This window comes from Crocodylus siamensis, chromosome 1, assembly GCF_052110815.1.
Source record: "Crocodylus siamensis isolate JL-2025a chromosome 1, ASM5211081v1, whole genome shotgun sequence".
In the NCBI taxonomy this organism is placed as follows: Eukaryota; Metazoa; Chordata; order Crocodylia; family Crocodylidae; genus Crocodylus; species Crocodylus siamensis.
The window spans coordinates 285,702,127-285,723,848 of record NC_143395.1 but is presented as its reverse complement, the minus strand read 5'-3'; the positions used below and the strand labels follow the sequence as shown (position 1 = coordinate 285,723,848).

The 21,722-nt window shown below is 40.1% G+C and overlaps 1 long non-coding RNA gene across 1 annotated transcript in view; it reads left to right on the top strand.

Annotated features, from left to right (window-relative positions):
• LOC149874573 (uncharacterized) overlaps positions 1-16,565 on the top strand; it is a 30,544-nt gene extending 13,979 nt beyond the window's left edge. The window contains exons 2-3 of the long non-coding RNA XR_016439955.1: positions 13,884-13,980; positions 16,489-16,565. This is a non-coding gene — a long non-coding RNA (uncharacterized LOC149874573). The remainder of the gene's footprint in view (positions 1-13,883; positions 13,981-16,488) is intronic.
• The last annotated feature ends 5,157 nt before the right edge of the window (positions 16,566-21,722 follow it).

Genomic DNA, 21,722 nt, shown 5'->3' with positions numbered 1-21,722 from the left:
ATACTCATATATTGCTGCTTAAATTGTGCTGCTAAGCAAATTGTCAACCTCTATGCAAAGAAACAAAGTGTATAACATGTATGTTGAAATAGCTAACGGTAAAGAAGAAGAGTTAGAAGTCAAAAGATTAATGGCTATAAATATTTAGTATGTTGGGCCTACAAGGATCAAAAGGGGGGATGTAGATATAGATTTATCAAGGCCTCTAACTTGACTTCAGAGTGAAGAAGGAAAAAAAAGCTCTTGCTTTGTATTTTAAAATGTTTTAAGATAAGGAAAACTCTTCTGCTTATTATGTCTCCATGCACAGGTCATTGGGAATGGATGTTTCTTTCGTTCCTAAAATCAACAAAGTGATAACAGTTCTCAAAACAAAATTTATTGCTGAGCAAGTGGCTGTTACATGTGACAACCGTATGATCTATCTCTCTCTTCCTGTCTCTCAAGGTTGCTTTGTTTAAACCATGTGTTTATTTTCACAGTTTTAGGTATAAAGTTAACTTCTAGAGAAGAGGAGTTCTGTTTAGATCTCCTCCCTACGATAGTTTGTATAAGCGCCAGTAAACTCAAACGGGGTCATGAATTCTAATACCAAACACAATGCAAAGTTTGATTTCTTCCACAAGCACATTGAGCCAGCTTGCGGGGCTTCAGGGGAACAATCTCTCTGGAGGACTGCAGGAGCGTGCCCTGTGGGGGTTTTTTTAATACCTGGATATCCAGGTATCAAATATAGAGTCTACAATGCAAATATGTAGTGCAGGGAACATTTTTTCATTGCCAGTGTGCCTCTTGCACACTTGTCTGGACACACCCATGGTGTTTGTACTTATTATCATCAAGTACATATGTTTTACCATGCATGTATTGGCAGTCTGATGAACACGTTATTTCTTAAATTTTGATTATTGTTATTTTACTTTATACAAATTATCTGGAATTTTAGATAGGTGTTCCACAATCCCAGTAACAGCCTTGATAGACATGAATATACAAGTCAGACTAAAAGCTATACATTGTGAGAGGTAAGGTTTGCACGGTCAGGTCCTAAAAAGGTAATAATTACCTATTTGTAACAAGGTGCCTCCATTAAGGGGCAGCCATCCCTATTAATGACATTTATCTGTGGTGCCTTCTGAAAATATGGGGCTATCCCACCAGAAGCTTACAAACCCAGGGAAGAGAGCTGAGGGAAGGCAAACTGCGAGGGAACCATTGTGAGAAGAAAGGATGCAAGCTGTGAGCTGCACAGCTTGATGTATGGATGGGCCAAACTGTTGTGCTGAATCCACAGCGAAAGGGCTCCCCTCTTAGTGCCTGGGACAGGGCAGAAGGGTTTCATTTTTTTGTTTATTTGTTTACTTGTTTGGTTCTTAAAGACTGTGTTTTATTTGGGGGAACTGGCTGAGAAGCTTCTCAAGAAGCAAAACCTTCCTGCAGAAGACATCAGGCTAGGCAACCCACTTACAATATGAAAAACCATATTTTTTTCCAACTCCATACAGATACTCATTACAAGTTTTGTTTAAACAACTTATTTAACTTATTTGTCACGCTGATATTATACAATTCCTGATTTGCATTTATACTACAACCCTACAATTTCACACCAGTTGAAAACAAATTCTACTTAAACACTTCATTCTGTCTTTTACAGCCAACTGGTGCAAACGTACTTCAGTGCAAAGGAAACATTGACTTAGAAATAGTACATTAAATATCGTAATAAATAAATAAATAAATAAATAAACACAAAACAGAAAATGTCTGTATTCAAGGAAATGCATAAGCCTCATAATGTAATATAGATTTGAACAGAAAAGGAAGGAAGATCTCCCTGAAACACACGGGTAATGGTAAACATTTTGGGAGATTAGTAGATAAGATACATTTCTATAACATAGTTTATTTATTGGTATGGTTAATGCTTAGCCAGATGGAACAAGAAAACCTCAGTAAATTTGTGGTAACTTTTCAATAGCAGTGCTCCAAATATGTATGGGGAAAAGATGAAGCATGGGGAAAAGACACAGTAGATATATTATTTCCACAAAATTTCTTGCAAAGATATGTACATAGATGGATCTTTATTGAGCCTCATGTGAGATCCTGTATGAGTTTTAGGTTTCCTCCTTTTGAAATTTGTGAAAGTATTGTTATCATAAAAAAGTAAAATGAAATAGGAATCAGTAGGAAGCTGCTAAGCAGGAGGGAAAAAAAATATATTTTTGACCAGTTGAAGGCAAAATCTTCTCCTTGGTAATATTAGAAATTTCTGTAAATGCATTTTCTGAGCATACAAGATCAGGACACCTTGCTGGAAATAACTGCAATGCTGTATATGAATAATCCATTATCAGTATTGTAGTGTTTCTTTTCTAGTCTTCTGACAAACTGCAAAACTATGTTTGTTCAATATAATGATAAAAGCCTCATTTTATTCATTCAGATGTATATAACCATGAGCATTTTTCTCAGTTCTCACACAGCAGAAGTCCTGGTAATTTTATCATTGTGAAAAATATTACAAAGAACATGGCAAAATTATGCCAATTATTTTTCACTACTTACGCAGTGAGAGACTTTGCTCATAGAATCCCTGGCTGTTTCTCTAACCACTAGATTATCTCTCTTGCATTGGTATTTTGCTATTTTAATTTAGTTAATTAAGTAAAGCATGAAAGAGGGGGAAGAAAAACAGATAAAACTGCTTATTAACCTGGGTAGGGAAAAGAGATTCCCTAAGTCAGAAGTTGGCAATTTCCTGTTTACTTAGTGATGGAAACATCCAAGCATTGTGTATCATCCCAAAGACAGAAAATTTCTATCCACACCAGGTATTTCATAGACATCAGGGCTGGAAGGGACCTCGAGAGATCACCGAGTCCAGCCCCCTGCCCAAAGGGCAGGAAGTCAGCTGGGGTCATAGGATCCCAGCAAGATAAGCATCCAATCTACTCTTGAAGGTGTTCAATGTAGGTGCTTGAACCACCTCCGATGGTAGGCTGTTCCAGACCTTGGGGGCTCAGACAGTAAAGAAATTCTTCCTTATGTCCAGCCTGAAACGGTCTTGCAGGAGTTTGTGACCGTTCGACCTCGTCATCCCTTGGGGTGCTCTGGTGAACAAACGTTCCCCCAGATCCTGGTGGTCACCCCTGATAAACTTCTAGGTGGCCATCAGATCACCCCTGAGCCTGCGCTTCTCCAGGCTAAAGAGTCCCATGGCTGTCAGCCTATCATCATAAGATCTGTTTTCCTTACCTCTGATCATGCACGTGGCTCTCCTCTGGACTCTCTCAAGCTTCTCCACATCCTTTTTGAATTGTGGAGCCCAAAACTGGATGCGGTACTCCAGCTGCGGCCTCACCAAGGCCGAGTACAAGGGGAGAATGACGTCCCGGGATTTGCTCGAGAAGCATCTATGGATGCAAGCCAGCATTTCGGTCACTTTATTAGCCGCAGCATCGCATTGCAGGCTCATGTTCATGATGACCCCCAAGTCTTTTTCTTCTGTAGTGCTCCAACGTAGCACTGCTGAGCCTATAAGGATGCTGCAGGTTTTTCCTCCCAAGGTGGAGAACCTTGCATTTTTCAGTGTTAAACACCATGAGGTTCTCGTCTGCCCATTTGCTGAGCTTGTCCAGGTCAGCCTGGATCACCCGCCTATCTTCTAGTGTGGATGCTTTGCCCCAAAGTTTGGTGTCATCCGCGAACTTGGCCAGTCCACTCCTGACTCCAATGTCCACATCATTAATGAAGATGTTGAACAGTATGGGTCCAAGAACAGAGCCTTGAGGGACCCCACTGGTCACAGGGCACCACGACGAGTGACTGCCATCAATCACAACCCTCTGGGTCTGACCACGGAGCCAATTTTCCAGCCAGTGGATCATGGTGGAGCCAAGGCCACAACTGGGCAGTTTGGCCAAGAGGTGATCATGGGATACCAGATCAAAAGCTTTTTTGAAGTCAAGATATATGACATCAATCTCTTCTCCCTTGTCCAGGTGATAGGTCACCTGGTCGCAGAAGGAAATGAGATTGGTCAAACAAGACCTACCCGCAACAAACCCGTGCTGGCTATCCCTTAGGATGTTAGTCTGGGCCAGTCCCTCAAGGATGGCCTCCTTAATAAACTTTTCTAAGATCTTCCCCAGGATAGAAGTCAGGCTAATGGGCCTGTAGTTAGCTGGATCCACTCTCCTCCCTTTCTTGAAGATCAGCACCACATTGGCCTTCTTCCAGTCTTCGGGCACTACACCAGAGCGCCAGGAGTTTTCAAAGATCCATGCCAGGGGCTGGGCTATGATGCTCGCCAGCTCCTTGAGTACCCTGGGGTGCAGATTGTCAGGGCCGGCTGGCTTGAAGGTATCTAGCTTCTCAAGATGTTCCTTCATGAGGTCAGCATTTATGGAGGGTAGGGGATCCCCATCACCCGGATCTCCCTGTCCCACAGCAGGCATGGGCGTCCCATGGGACTGATGAAAGACTAAACCAAAGTACCTATTAAATCATCATGAACAGTGCTTGCTTTTTTATACTTCATCAGATGGTGCCACAACTATGATTTATCATAGAATCATAGAATCATAAAAGTGGGGTCGGAAGGGACCTTGTACATGTTCAAGTTGGTCCCCCTGCCTGAGCAGGAGAAAAAACTGGTTCCATATGATTCCAGCCAGGTAAGCATCAAGCTCCTCTTAAAGACCCCCAGGGTAGGAGCCAGCACTACTTCCCTTGGAAGCTGGTTCCAGATCATCACCGCCCTGACTGTGAAGTAGTTCTTATGGATGTCTAATCTAAACCTACTCTCCAACAACTTGTGGCTGTTATTCCTTGTTTTGCCGGGGGGCGCTAGGAGAAACAAGATCTCTCCCATGCCCTTCTGGCCCCACCTAGTGAGTTTACAGATGGTCACCAGGTCCCCCCTCAGCCTTCTTTTGTGAAGGATGAACAGGTTCAGGTCCTGCAGTCTCTCATTATAGGGTCTGCCCTGCTGTTCCTAGATCATGCGGGTGGCCCTCCTCTGGATCCTTTCAATGTTGTCCACATCCCTCCTGAAGTGGGGCGCACAGAACTGGATGCAGTACTCCAGCTGTGGCCTGACCAGTGTTGCATAGAAGGGGAGGATCACCTCCTTGGCCCTGCTTGAGATGTACCTGTGGATGCACGACAAGGTTCAGTTAGCCCTGACAGCCGTGACCTCGCAATGTCGGCCCATGTTCATCTTGGAGTCAATAATGACTCCAAGATCCCTTTATGCCTCTGTGCTCTCAAGAAGGGAGTTTCCATCTTACAAGTGTGCTGCTGGTTACTACTGCCCAAGTGCAGCACCCTGCACTTGTCAGTATTGAAGCGCATTCTGTTTTTGTTAGCCCACCCCTATAACCTATCCAGGTCTTGCTGCAGTCTTTCCCTCCATACTAGCATGCTCACCTCACCCCAAATTTTGGTATCATCAGCGAATTTAAACAGGTTGCTTTTCACCCCATCGTCCAAATCGCTGATAAAGAAATTGAATAGCGCAGGCCAAAGGACCGAGCCCTGGGGCACTCCGCTGCCCACTTCTCCCCAGGTCGAATATGACCCGTCCACCACCACCCTCTGAGTACGACCCTTCAGCCAATTTGCAGTCCATCTGACTGTGTAGGCATCAATGCCACAGTCGCCCAATTTTTCAATGAGGATGGGGTGCGAGACGGTGTCAAAGGCCTTGCTGAAGTCCAGAAAGACTACATCCATGGCGACACCTGCATCCAATGCTTTTGTGACCTGATCATAAATGGCAATCAGGTTGGTCTGACATGACCTGCCCCTAATGAAACTGTGCTAGTTGCCCTTGAGCATCATCCCTGAAGCTGGACCATCATAGTTGTGCTTCGTGATGATCTTCTCAAAGAATTTCCCTAGGATTGAGGTAAGACTGACAGGCCTATAGTTGCCCGGGTCCTCTCTCTTCCCTTTTTTAAAGATGGGGAACATGTTGGCTATCTTCCAATCATCTGGCACCTGACCTGAGCACCACGAGCGCTCATAAAGCCATGCCAAGGGCCGTGCAATAACCCCTGCTACCTCCCTCCACACCCCGGTGTGGAGAGCATCTGAACCTGCTGATTTGAACATGTCCAGCCCCTCCAGAAGCTCTCTAACCCGGTCCTCCCCAACCTGAGGTCTGGAGGCGTTCCCCTTTAGGCTGCCTTGCATCACGGTGGGGAAGTCCCAGTGTCTGCACAAGAAAATGGAGGTGAAGAATTGGTTAAAGAGGTCTGCTTTCTCCTCTGGCGCTACCACCAGATTGCCCAGAGGACCTTGCTGGGACCTCACATTTTCCAGTGGTTTCTCCATCCTCCCTATATATTTGAAAAATGTCTTTTTATTATCTTTGATTTTGGACACAAGTCCTAGCTCTATGTCCACCTTAGCTTTCCTGACAACCCCCCTGCAGGCCCGAGCAGAGGAGGCATACTCCTCTTTGGAGATAGCACCTCCCTTCCACCAGTTGTATGCTGCCTTTTTGGCAATCAGGCATTCCCGGATGCTGCTTGTGAGCCGGGGTGCTTTTGGGCACTCCTGCCCCACTTGCTTTTTGTTGGGATGGTCACCCCTTTGGGCCTTGAGTATTGTCTCCTTAGGGAACGACCACTCAACTTGGGCACTGAGCTCCCCTGCTCTTGAGAACCCCTGCACCTTCCCACTACTCTCCTCAACTCGTTTAAGTTGTCCCTCTTGAAGTCTAGAGCTACCATCTTGCTGCAGGCCCTTGACACCCTGTGCTGGATGGTGAATTCCAGCAAGCGATGATCACTATCACCCAGGTGGTCAAGAACCTGGAGGCCCCTAACCAGGTCGTTGCCTGTGGCCAGGGCCAGGTCCAACAGGGCATTTCCTCTGGTGGCACTGTGCACCTCCTGAATTAAGTGGAGGTCCTGTATCTCGGCCAGGAACCTCCTGGAACGGTCTGACCTGGCTGACTGTTCCTCCCAGCAGATGTCTGGGTAATTTAAATCACCCATGACAACTACATCCTTTGCCTTACATGCCTCTGCAAGCTGGCCCAAAAATTCCCGATCCAGCTCCTCCCCTTGGTTGGGGGATCTGTAGTAGACCCCCACCGTTAGATCCCTCTCCCCACTGCCCCCTTGTATCTTGACCCAGAGCACATCAGTTTGCCGCTCTGACCCCATTTTGCTGGCAGAGGATGTGTATTGCTACTTGACATAGAGCACCACACCCCCACCTTTCCTTTCTTCTCTATCCCACCTGTAAAGCCTATAGCCCCTAATGCTAACTGCCCAATCGTGGGATGAATCCCACCAAGTTTCTGTAAGCCCTATTATGTCTGGGTCTGAACTGGCTATTCTGAGTGTGAGTTCCTCCTGTATATTCCCCATACTACAAGCATTGGTATATAGGCATTTAAGGCCTTGCCTAGCTGCATGTGCCACCCCCCAATTTATTCAGTCATCCTTTTATAATAAGAAGACACTTCAGTTTTCAGTCCTTTTCAATGTTTTTCATGTATTTTTTTCAAAGTGGTAATGACAGTGCCAACTGCAGAGACCTTTTTTGTAGTCTGGTTTCCAACTTTCCTGGCTTGAGCTGGATTCAGCCTTGCCTCACAATGAGCCTTGGGTTCTTATAAAAGAAAATCTGCCCTGATGATTTTTTAGTGGGGGGTTTTTCAGAGGATTAAGAACCATGGAATGACCCCAGACTATTCTTCACTATCAACAGTCACTCAAAACCAGAAACAAAGGTGGTTTTACCCAGAGAACTTGCATATCTAGGCACCTAATGTTAGACAGCCAGGCTATGACTAATTGCCCAGGTGGCTAAACTTGCCAAAGGCCCTAAATGGCAATCCCACCCAAGCTGATGAACCAGCTGACCACTGTTATGGCCTCCTGATTGCCTATTAGGGATAGCAATCTCCCCATGTAAGACCACCCATGGCAGCAGACTACAGGTCAATGAACAGTTCTTCTGCAGGTTTGCTCAGGTAAGCTCCCTGGATCTCTTGTCTCTTGATTTTCTGACTTCTGACCCTGCTTGGCTCTGTTTTTGGACTCTGGTAGTTTGGAAATTTCCCTTAGCTTTGGTAACTTGATCTCTGATTCCCAAGTCCTGATTCAGCCTGTAATTAGACTCTGTCCCTGGATTTTATAATTGTATTCCATGATTTGGTCTCTGACATGACTTGGACTCTCTCTAATACTCTGACTTGGCCTGTGACTGGACTCTGCTCCTGTCATTCCCCCTTGGTTTGGATAACTTTGACCTCTGCTTCTGGCTCCTGCCCTCTCCTAGTGGTCTAACCACTAAGCAAGGCTACCTATGACCCAATCCTTACATCTATGGGAAGTGCTAATTCATGATATGTACTGATCAGAGCTCCTATTCCTAGCCACAAGTTAAATGTAGCTCTCCTCCAATAATAACCTCATAGAAGGGCAAAAGTAGCAACTTCCTTTTCTTCTATTAAACCTCCTTTCTCCTGGGGTCAACAACCATATTTACAGAAAGTAAATATTTTCTCATAATCATGCCCTGTTAAACAGAAGCATAGAAGGGCACCTGGGGCAGCCATGATGCATGGGTCAGTTCAGGCTGTTTCTGTGACAATTGCAGTAGCATGTCAGCCACTGCTATGGCAGGGACTATTTTTGCAAACCCCAACATCTGTGGCACCTGAACATGCTGCCCTGGCCACCCCCTACTCCATTCTCCCTCTTTCCCCTCAACCACCTTAATTATGCTAATAATGTTAGACCCAATATCTAGTTTGCAGTTTCTGGACCTAAGTCCCCAAAAGCTTTTGCCATGTATCTCATTTAGGTGCCCAAAACATATGTTTTAAGACAGCACAGATTGATTTTTTGGGGAATGTGAGATACTTTGTTAGAAGGCAGCTTCTTCTGAGAGAATCAGATTCTGGTGAGCATTCTTCTAAAATAAATATTATCTTATAGAAATAAGTATTTACAAAGGTAAAGAATGGAGTCCTATGAGCCATCAATAGAAAATTTCCTCCCACACAAGCTTAAATAGAGAGCCGAATGTCAAGGATGAGTTATTAAATTTACAGAAGCAGTATCAACCCTCAGAATAAAGAAAACTTGCTGTGATTCAGGGGTTGGGGCATATAAGAATTATACTTCTTTGACACTTGAGTCTGCTCTAAGATCATTTCAAACTACATGTTTATCACAGTGTAGATTTCCAAACAGACAAGAGAACTAATAATGTTCACCAATAAGAACCCTGCATGCAAGTAAATCATGATATCCAATAAAAATCTTAAAAGCTTCATTAGTCAAATAATATCTAAACAGCATACTCCCCATAGACAAGACTCATTATGAGACTCCCTTACAGCTTGGAATAATTAAAATTTTCAGTTCAAAAGTTCAGTTTTCTGAACATGTCAATTCAGCTCCTGTGTGCAGAAGCATGAGCTGTACCACAAGCATTGTAAATAAGAAAACGCTACAAATTGTAATAGTTTTTGCTATGTTCTTGAACATGAGCAATAAAATGATTGCATTTTTCATGGCGCACGTGGCACTTTTTGTAATGAATTCAGATAGATGGCTAAATTAACAGAATTGAGTTGTAGACACAGTTCTCATGAAGCAGGAAAGTTAGCAAGGATTCTGAGAATGTTAATGTCCATGAGGCAGAAATTCACAATTAGTAGGCCTACAAGATATATATAAAAATATGCCTACAAGATGCATATGAAATGTCAACTGTCATTATGATTGTCAGGTTTTAAGATTGATATGTCTAAGACCTATACAGAATGAGATAGCAGTGGAAACATTCATGAATAAGTCTTCAGCAGTAAAAATGAATGTTAATTTACCTATATCCAGATCATCTTTTTGTGTGTTTTTGTGAACAGTTGAACATTGATGATATTTTAAAAACTATTTCAAAAAGTAAATTTTAGCTGAAAGGTACCTCTAAGTGTTTTTTTTCAAATGATATTTACAAATACATAACCAATTAAAAACAATGCAAATTTGAAAACCTTGAATTCTTGTCCCAGAAATGTAACTTGAAGCACATGACTTAACTAATCAGTCATCACAAATTTAAAATTTCAGGTAGGAAAAAATTATTGAATGAATTAATGAATTATAGATCAAAGAATAGTCTCTGAAAAAAATTATGATTGATTACAAATAAAAACATTTTGCATTTTTTCCACAAAAAAGCTCAAGATGGAAAAGGGTAAAACTGATCATAGCTCCCTCCCCATCCCCCATGTATCTAATAATAAATAGTAAAAAATATAAAATCCCTAAATTCTAAAACAGTGTAACGGAATTAATTTAGATATATGAAACAGAAAATATACCTAAAGGTAGGGTTAGAATTATTTAGAAACAAAATATAACAGTACTGATTGTCATTCCTTATTTATATGCTCCTTTTACAAATTTCCAGGAAGGAAAATATCCCATATCTTATATCCATCTAAAATTTTGCCATCACTTACTAAGAATACTCCTTCAATTCAATCTGTCTAGCCACTATTTCATTAAACTGAAATTTAATGACATAATAATGATAGGCACACTGAAATATAATTTCTCTAAAGCATTCCAAAGACAGTTCAGTCATTTTCTTATTCACTTTGATGTTTGACTTGATGGCTGCAACTTGATTGTGCTTCATTAAGCAGCCTGATCTTGTTATTAGATGACAAAGAATCCTTTCTAAAATCTCCTTATCCATTTCTCTGCCTAGTCTTTAGTTCTATCTGCAAAAAAGTTGGGGCTGAGTAGGATGGAAGAGAAGTTATTTGACTTATGTAGCCAAAAGGATTTTTGTCCATCTCCATTGCATTTCTCTTAAATGAGAGGATGAATTACTGGCCTATTTCCAGGAGTTAATGGAGTATGCATGTGTTTCAGAAAGCTGTAAAAGAATTTTCTGTTCTATCCATGTGAGCACTGAAGAACTGTGGTCTTGATATGGGAGGAATCTTTTTTTGTTGTTTGCTCATCTTCTTCAAATTCAATAGAATTTCTTAGACAATATTCTGTCTGCATACACTAGTTCTGACACAGAACTCATGCTCTTGGTATTGTTTCTCCCCTTTTGGTTTCCTTTCTGAGTCATTTGCTATTGACACACTGAAAATGGCTTTTAATGCCTGCTCTTTCCTTTTTCCAGACATACACGATTTACTATCCTATATGCAACCACCTCTGAAAATCTTAAAAATAATAACAATGACTGTCATAAATATAAGATCCAAGCCCTTAGATTTAACTGAAAAATATCCCAGCACCAAGGGGAAATCGTAATCCTGAATAGAAAGTTTGCCATTGATTTTAATAGAGGTATGAGTTCACCCATATTGTTGAGTAAAACATTGCCAGTGATTTCAATGGTTACTGGATTGGAGCAATGGCTAGAAGTGAAGGATAAAGGTAGATTATTGGAAACTTATAGGCAATCTATTAAAACATCCTTTCTGTAGAAGCCTTGTAGAGTCTTCACATAAAGCTTGCAATGTCTTATTTAATAATATTTTATTGTAGCTGAGGGGGAAAAGGGTAGACATCATTCTTCATATAGGTCTGAGAAGTGATGAATATAAAAATAATAAAATATAGAACGTGATAATGTCACCACATTTGACTTCTCTTGCATGAAAAGGTCAGTCAGAGAATTTTGTAATATTCAAATGAAATCCCAAGACACACAGGGTGCATAATTCAACAGTACTTGGTTATAATAAAAGGTTACTGGTTCAAAGTTAGGAAACTGGTCTTTGCCTTTTGACATAATGTGTGCATTTAATCATAAGAAGTGTTCATATTATGAGGTCTTTTCTTAACCTCAATTCTCTGTCTACTGGAAATCTAAGACTAAATTCAGAGAAAGCAAAGATATATTTTTCAAACATTATAGAAAAAATCTTAATCCTGCTTTGTGAAATATAAAATGAGGCTGTTGTAAAAAAGGAAATTTAAGATTTTGTAAAAAGAATTATAGATTTTTTTCTAAAATATTGAATGATTCGGAAATGTAGTAAATGACCCTTATCAGAAACTGAAATTTTGAATCTATGAAACATACAAAAGTTGGCCCTAGTAATTCCTCATATACCTCTCAGTCCTCTTTGGAAAAACAGAACTGTCTCCTGATTCCACTAAATTTAATAGTAAACTCACAATGATTTCAATGTGACTTCACTCTTAATTAGTTCAGTTTCTAGAGTCTAGATTCTCAAATATTTTAGGTACCCAACTCCAAGTGAAATCTACTGAGTTAAGACACCTAACTAAATTTAATGAGCTGGACCTAAATTTACTGCAACCTTTTGGTACACAAAGACAATTGTAATTTCCAGTGTCTTTATGATAGAGTTTTATTTCTACATTTGCATAAAAATGGTATATTGGGTTCCCTGTTTTCAAAGGGACTGCTTGACATCATATGAACTGGTGATTACGAAATCAAATGCTTATTTTATGTGATGAAAGGCTGCAATTTCATCAGTTGTTTTAACTGTATTTGGAGGTCTAAATTAAAGTTTTAGACCTTTACTTTGAGACCCCATATTGGGAAACTTGATATTTCCATATGTAGATCATGCTGGAACTGAAAATGAATTGTTGAATTGGCTGTCTGGAAATATTAAATCTGTAGTCATCATTAAAAGAACTGGAAATATTTTAAAAATCTACACAGAAAGAAAGCCTCTTACTTTGTGTTTACTTCTCTTTAAACAAATTATATTTTCTTCTTTAAAAACATTGAATATTTTCAACAGCTATCATTGAGGATTGCGTGTTTTGTCTATAGATTCCTGTAACAAACTCAAATTTTGTTAGGTTTAAAAAAAAAACAACAAAACCAACACACCAAATTTGAAATGTGCCCACTTCCCTTATTTTAACAATTTAAAATACTTAAAATAAGCACATACTTTCTGTGTGAGGCAGGATGAGTAAAATTAACTGCAATCACTACAGACTATTTTAAAACTCTTATGAGACCCAAACACAGCAAGTCTTAAGGGTTACAAGGCACATCTACAGGTGCTATTAATGCTATAAAGGCTTACTGTGCAGGAAAATACTGCACAGTAAGCCTTCTCTGGAAGCACATCTACATGTGCCCTGATGGGCTGCTCCTACCCTTCTCTGGCCCCCTGCAACAACCAGGGGGAACTCGAGACTCCCTGCGGTGCTGATTCAGGGGCTGGCATGGAGCATGGGGGCCAGCCCTGATGCTCATGGGGCCACAAGAGCTGTACCCACTTCAGTGGCAGCTATGTCCTATCCCCATGAACACTGGGACTGGGACTGGGACTGGGACTGGGACTGGTCCTGATGTGCACAGGGCTGGGAAACAGGTGATGCTGCAGAGCTCTTCTGGCCCCGAGCACATGGGACAAGCCCCATGTCCAGCAGGGCTTCCCCCACAGCTGTGGGCTGGCCGAGAGCTGACCCACTTCTCTATTTACAGGTAGTAGCTAATTGTAGAGTAGACTATCTTATTGCACAGTAAACGGTGTGTACATGTAGATGGTGACATGTTACTGTGCAGTAGATTAGTCTACTGCACAATAAAGCATGCCTGCAGTGAATATATTTATAACTTTAATACCTCAAAGACCATATAAAGGGGAAGAGGTTGGAGTGAGCCAAAGGAACCCAACAATGTCTGTGAAATGATGATGGGCCTATAACCATAACCAGAGGGAAAGAAACATAAATTTTAATAGGTACAATCTGTTCCTTCATTCTAGAGACAGACTTAGCTACATTGAAAAGGATCTGCAAAGGTACTTATGATGCATAGAACTTTATACATGCTTTCTACCCTTTGTAAATGAATAATATGGTTTTGTTTTGAAGGAGTCTGATGTGGCCAGCAATTCCTAATGGACAACACTGGATGGTGGCAGGCTATTCCATTACAGAAAAATAGAAAGATCTGCAAGAGACAAATTTGGTAATACAATGAGCTTCTTAGTTACCTGAAAGTCAAAAGTATACATACAGAAAATGCTAAGAAGGAAATATCAGTAAGAAATTATAGGAAGGTAACCATGCACATCACCTAGGGACAAAATCACCAATCAAAAACTAACTTGAAAGCATCACACCTAGAATAATTATGAAACTTTTCTGATGGTAAGAATTAGAAAATAAGAGAGAAGTATTATCAGAAAAAAATGCCCAATCTAAGCTACCCACTGCTCAGCAAAATAATAACTTTGCAAATAATCAAAGGATATTCCATCCTTACATCCTCTCCATTGTTCAATTAAAATTATTATATATTTTCTTCTCTAATAGAAAGGTACCATATTAGAAGAGATTTTTTTTTAACTGAGCGCTAATTAATAATGACTAAAAACTAAATTTCACTAGCTTTCTGGCAGAAAAGGAATTCACTATTTGAATCAGAATGCTGTACCGTAATGTCATATATGCAAAAACGATCCTTGTCACTGGTCACAACAAAGTCTATATTAGTAATCATACTGGTACTCTTTGGCAAGTTCATGTCATCATTTGATTTCTTTGTGTCAATAGAATGACAAAACTAGAAGCCCCTTAGTGAGCATCCCAGGTTTAAGAGTTTGGACAAGTAAATTGGTATAATTCCTAACAGCTTTGAAAACATTTTATCATAGCAGTAACTGTGACATATCAAAAGAGAGAATTTATGAATATAAGAGTTGAATCTAGACTTATACCACCAATAATAATGCAAAGGTTAATGTGGTTGGAAAGGTTAAACCAGACATTAAAAAATGGAATGTAGAGGTATCTTACAGAATTCATTTTCTGTGGAAAAGACTATGTCAGAAGGGATTCTATCAGATTGAAAAAAGGGACATGGATTTCATTTCCCTTTCCCACATTATAAAAATCAGAATCAATTGCATCAATACAGTTACAGATGAAGGAAACAGGGTCAAGATATTTAAATATTCAAATGAAGTGGCACAGTAGAGGGAGAGGCCATTCAGTAATGAGGACAGTGAATAAGTTTGGTACTTTAGCCAAAGTATCAGCTCTAACTGATAGACACTGCAAAAAAAATAAGCAATATTTCTTTTCATATTTACTCTTTACAGAACACTTATTTTCTTATATTTTCTTTTGTAATAAATTTTACCTGCATATCAGGATAATTACCTTGTATACTAGAACCTGAAGACTGAAGTCAGTTTACCTCTGTAACACAATTTTCACCCTAGCATTCATTAAACTTTCAAGCCATGACTTATGTATCATGGAAGTTGTCCATCAGCCTTATGCTAGCCCTCATGACAGTGAATGCCTTTCTTCCTGAGTGATGTCCATCAGAAACGGTTGTTGTGCTGATTATTTGTCCTCATCAGCAACTTCTGATAAGCTTACAGGATGTAATTTGCAGGATATATACAGTTGATACTGAAGGCCATCCCATATAGTCATCCTTTAAAAATAATGTTAGGGCTGTCTAAAAACAGACACTAAAAGTACAGTGGGGGCTGATTCCTGACAGCATGGCTACAGATAAAGACATCCAAACTATAGTGGCATACACATGGATCTTTTTTGATGAAAGTAAAATATTAGGCACCTTAAAGTCAGGAGTCTGAATTCTGCTTCTATGCCAATTACAAACTATTGAAAAATTTAGAAACAACATGTATTGGTACCAATTTATTTAATTTGTGTTTGTATAAATGGTGAAAAAGCAATAATTTGAAAAATTAGAACCTTAACATTCAGTTTCCATACTCTCCACTTTTTTCCTTATTTAAAGTAAATTGTTTATACTATTCTACCTATATTAATTCACTCTTAAAAATAATCAAGTCATACTGTAGCCATACTCTAAAACACTTAGTCATCATTCAGTGTATCAAAGTATGTAAATAATTATATATACAGAGCAACCAGAATATTTTCTAATATTCTTTATGTATTTAAGATCATAAGTTACACTGACTTTCCTCAGCTTGTTCTGTATGCCATGATGATGATGTAATACAGACAGGGTTTGTAAATGATTATCCCGCTCATAAACACATTATGCTGTGATGTCCAAAGGTGTGGCATGGGCCTCTTCCATATTTTCTCTGCAAAACATTTCCTTTCTTTAGGGATGGGGAGATATATTTTTGCTTTTTATTCCAATATACCTATGATTTAAAAATCAGTAATTCTCAATTATTCTCCTTTTTCAGTTATGATCATGTATGAGACTTAAAACCATACAAAATACAGAAACAGGCTGTTAGACTTTGTTAATAGAGAGAATAGAAATTAGGATAAGTGTTCTTGGCACTCCAAGCAATTACAATTTTGAACATTAGGAAACTTAAATAAGAGTAAAAAATAAATATACTAAGTAAGTTTTATTTTACTTAACTGGAGCATGAAAATCCTTTACATTTTATTTACTATGTACAGATATCTGACACTTTTCATGTTCTATTATTATTTCTTTCCATTATAGGATCCTAGACATGTATGGATAAAGAGTAAACATATGCACCTTTTCATAAACTGCAAATGACTATGAAAAAATACAGTAAGTACACATTCATACACACATGCACACACAAATATCTAAAAATGGCACCGTCAGGAATTTAATTCTTGTTTCTTTGTTCTCTGTAAGTGAATACTGGGTTTTTGGTTGTAGCCATGTTGGTCTAAGGACAAGTTTCTTTGGGTAGATGTGATATCTTTTATTAGACCAACTGAGTAGCTGGAAAAAGGTTTTTTGGAAAATTTTATTTTTTTACCAATTATTCAGTTGGTCTAATAAAAGCTATCACGTCTATCCAAATAAACATGCCTACCTATCAGTGAATAACCATTTAAAATCCTGGATCAGATGTCCATAGGAAAGTGGATCAAAATGTACAGAAAAAACTAAGTCACTGCATGTAAGGACATCACACTAAAGTCACAGAAGCGAATGCACACAAACAGTATGGTCTTTGTAGTAACTTCTCAGTGCTGGGAATGATATGAGACGGAACTAACTGCAGAAGTAGAAATTATTTTTTGTCAACTAGCTGTCACATGACCTTTGTAAAGAAGTAAGCTTCCTAAAAGCTAAAACTGAAGGTCTTGAGAGCTGAAGGATGGAGGCCAATATATACACGATCAGAGTTGCAAAAAAGCTTACAAACACATCACTGTAATACGGATCCATGCCCATGATCACCTTACTGCAGATCATACTCATTGGTAAATAAGTCACATACCATTAGAAGGAGTTGGCTAAGTACAAATAAATTCTCCACTTTGACAAAGATGAATAATTTCCTCAGGAGCTAGCAGAAGTGAAGTAACAAGAAATTTGGGAAAGTGTAAGTTCCCTCAGCAGGCATGTCTGCACATGCAATTAACTCTAAAGCTTATTGCTCCAGAATTTTTTGCTTCTGGATCAACTTTTGAAGGTGTGCCCAGAAACAAGTAAGTCTGGACCACTCAGCACCAAAGTTTATTCAAACACAGTATGAGGAGCCTGGTCAGAGCAGCCCTAACTGGCAGGTGGCCCTGGGGGTCAGCCTGCCAGCCCAGGGCTGCTCTGACAAGACTCAATGTTCTGCAAAGGGACTGGCTGGCGTATGCGGGTGCTTCATTGTGGGGCTAGCCCCTTCACTGAAGCACCCTTGTGCCTCAGCCACCTGGGTCAGCACCTACATATGCAGTTATGCATGAAAATACTCCACAGTAGGGTAGTACTTCTATTTACAAGTTATTGCAGGTACTTGTATTTATAAGTACTACCCTGCGACAGAATGTATTAGTTTCTTGTGCTCTAGTCCACAGTAAACATCTTATGTAGATGTGCCCAGCGAGGCTACATAAAATAAAATTATGATTGACTTTATCATACCCAGACGTTCAGAATATCCAAAGCTAAATTCTACCATGATGAAATAAATGGAGAAACATTAACTAGAAAAAGAATCTGCATGGATAGCTATTTGATTGATTGATTGACTTATATACATGCTGCTCAGGAAAGTTTCCAATAAAAACAAGATGGATTACAAAACCAGATAAAACATTAAAATGAAATAGTAAATAATAAAATAACTCCCCAAACAATATACCAAAACATAAGTCCTCCAGCTAAAAAGCCTGCCCAAATAAAAAGGCCTTACAATGTTTCCAAAAGATCATAGAATCATGGAAACTTAGGGTTGGAGAGGACCTCAGGAGGTCATCTATTCCAGTCCCCCTGCTCAAAGTAGGAACTTCCCCAACTAGATCATTTCAGCCAGGGCTTTGTCGATCTGGCCTTAAATACTTCCAAGGACAGAGATTCTACCACCTCTCTAGGTAACCCATTTTACTGCTTCACCATCTTCCTAGTGAGGAGGTTTTTCCCAATATCCAATCTAAATCTCTCTTGCTGCAGCTTGAGACCTTCTTCTGTCATCTACCACCACTGAAAACAGTATAGCTCCATCCTCTTTCAAACCACCTATTAAGTCATAGAAGTAGCATTGCAGTTTATTATCCACTGTAACCCCCAGGTTCTTTTCTGCAAAGCTGCTGCTTAGGCAGCTGGTCCCAAGCCTTTACCGGTGCATGTGATTGTTCCGTCCTAAGTGCAGGACTTTGCACTTGTCTTTGAACATAATGAGATTTCTTTTGGCTCAATCCTCCAGTTTGTCTAGGTCCCTGTGAATGTTATCCATATTTGCCAGCCGATCTAATACACACCTCCACCCTCCACACCATCCCCAGCTTAGTGTCATCCATGAACTTGGTACAGGTGCAATCCATCCCATTTTCCAGACCTTGAGATATTGATCACTACCCATTGAACCGGACGATCCAGCCAGCTTTCTATCCACCTTGGAGTCCATTCATCTAACCCATACTTCCTCAGCTTGCTTGCAAAAATTCTGTGTGAGACCATATCAAAAGCCTTGCCAAAGTCAAGGTTCATACTCTGCTGCTTTCCTTTCTTTTGTCAGGATCCTGAACTTGATAATCTTATGATCAGTGCTGCCCAAGTTGCCATCCACTCCCCCTCTCAATTCTTCCCTGTTTGTGTGTAACAGACCAAGAAGGGCATGGCCTCTAGTTGGTCTTTCCCAACACTGGCACCAGGAAGTTGTCTCCAATGCTCTCCAGAAACTACCTGGATTTTCTGTGCACTGCTGTATTGGTGGAACATCCATGAAGGAAGTGAAGGTCCTGATGCTGGGCCCTTTTTCTTCTGACAGTATTTGAATCCACATCTCCTGTTTGCCAATGTGTGTTGTGACTGCTATACTACAGAATATTGGGTTATAGTCCCACGTGCCAGGATTTTATTTAACCATTAACTATCTAAAGTAAGGTGCATCAATAGTCTTGCAAGTAAGTAAAATGGAGTTTTGGAAGTACTGATTTATGACCACACTTAATATTTCAATCTGTGCCTGTTGCATCCTCGCTAATTGCTATCTCCAGTGCCAAAGATGATCTTAAAGTCAGCTTTTAATATTAGTCTAATACAAGTAATGAAACCTCTAGTTCTCATTGTAAATTGGTACTACTGTTGCTAAACCTTGCATCAGATTCTGATTTTGAATTCCAGTGAAGAATACTGTGAAATGTAATGGATTACACAGAGTACATTTGAAGGCCTCAAGGCATGCTTTATCTGGATAAGTCTTTAAACCATTGTTGAGAAACACTGATCTACCCAAACACTTTTTCATTACTATATTTAACCTGCATCTACCTAGCATCTAACAGCATCTATCTCTGTGGTAATTACATCTAGGCTCTTGGGTAAAAATCTAACAGGTTTTTCTGTCACATCAATGGATAACATTTACTGCAGACTACTTTGAAGATATTTAACTGCTGGATTTTTTTTGCCATAATCTAAAAAGGCCAAAATATCATCTGTAATGTTTAACTAGTTCACCAAATAAATAAAAATCAATTCCACACTAAAGGCAATGTAGCTAGGAAAAGTCTAATCCTAAATCATCGTTTTTACTATGTGTCATTTTAGATGTAGTACAATACAGCATCTAAACACAAAATTCAGGCTTCCTACAGACATTCAGTTTCTCGTGGGAGAGTTGCTATGCTCTGGCAGGGTATAAACACGCCCCCTTCATGATCCCTATGTTGTACAGAAGGGAAACACAGACTGACCATGGACCGTCTGGGTCAGCCAAACAGAGCTGCCTTATGCATGGCTGCCATCTGTTTCCAGGCAGATTATGGAAGCCTGCAAAGCATGCTGAAATGGTCCCCTGCATGAACAGTGTCAGCACTGCAAGTTCTGCACTCTTCATAACCTCAGTATTTAAATATATGTACACGTGGCTCAGGGTAAGTTTCTCTACTAGAGCAAAACTAAGAGAATTTGCCCAAATTATGTGAATGTGCATACACAGTCTAAGACTCAAAATGAGTAAATTCAAATCTTCTTTTCTAAATTTCAGTTTCTCCAGTTTTGTCAAAATGTATTTTCTGTCTCCTCACCTCCAGCTTCTCATTGTTACCTCTCCATAGGAGTTACAACTCACCCTACAGCTTTGCTAAAGCTTCTGCAAAAGAAAAGAGGACGTTTTGATATTGTTCTGAAATGTTTCTTGTAAGATATCCCCCAGTTGACCATGTCGCTGGTGGATGAGCTCCACCTCTTATTCCTTTGCATTTCATGTCTACTTTTGCAGCCACTGCATTCTTGCCATCAGGCAACATCACACCTCTATGCCAACAGAGATAAAGAGCTAACTCCACAATGGTCTTACTAGCCTAAAAAATATTGTAGGTGCCTAAATGCAATATTAGGATTATTCAACTCTCAGTTACACGCTGCCTAACACTTTAAGTAGTTAAAGTCCCTTGATAACAAATGGCAGGTCTGTAACACCTCAGCAGCACCCCCATGAAGGCCAATAAGCATGGCCTACTCATTACTCTGTGCTGGCCAATTCTAGAAATGAGTAAGTGAAGCTACAAGAACATCATTTTGTTTGCAGAAGAGAAGACTGAGATGGGATTTGATAACAGCCTTTAACTGCCTGAAGGGGGTTCCAAAGAGGATGGAGCTAGACTGTTCTCAGAGGTAACAGAGGACAGAACAAGGAGCAATGGTCTCAAGTTGCAGCAAGGGAGGTTGACATTGGATATTAGGAAAAACTTTCTCACTAGGAAAGTGGTGAAACACTGGAACATAGAGAGGTGGTGGACTCTCTGTCCATGGAGGTTTTTAGAGCATGGCTCGACAAAGCCCTGGCTGGAATGATCTAGGGGGGATGGTCCAACTTTGAGCAGGGAATTGGAGTGAATGACATTCTGAGGCACATTCCAACCCTAATTTTCTATGATCCTTCTACAGGCCTGTCTCATAAAACCAGAGACAAAGATACCAGTGGTGATAGTGGGCACTGGCAGGTAAGTATTCTCCTTTTGAGAAAAGGCTTGCAAATTCACTTTTAAATCTTCTAATCATTACTCAGGGAAGAAGGTTCCTTTTCATTTCTTTTCCTTGAAATAGAGAAGCTGACCTGACTGAGATCTGTAACTCCAGGAGAAAGTTCATGGTTAAGAATCACAGGGAGAGGTAGATCTCCTCCAGGTAGGAGTAGCCACATAAGTGCTTTGGTTGGGATTTAGGATTTACCTGTATGCTCAGCATTTCCAGCTGACTACATCAGAAAGCTCTCCACAGATCTTGTTCTACAAATCTTTTTCTTAGTTGCCTAC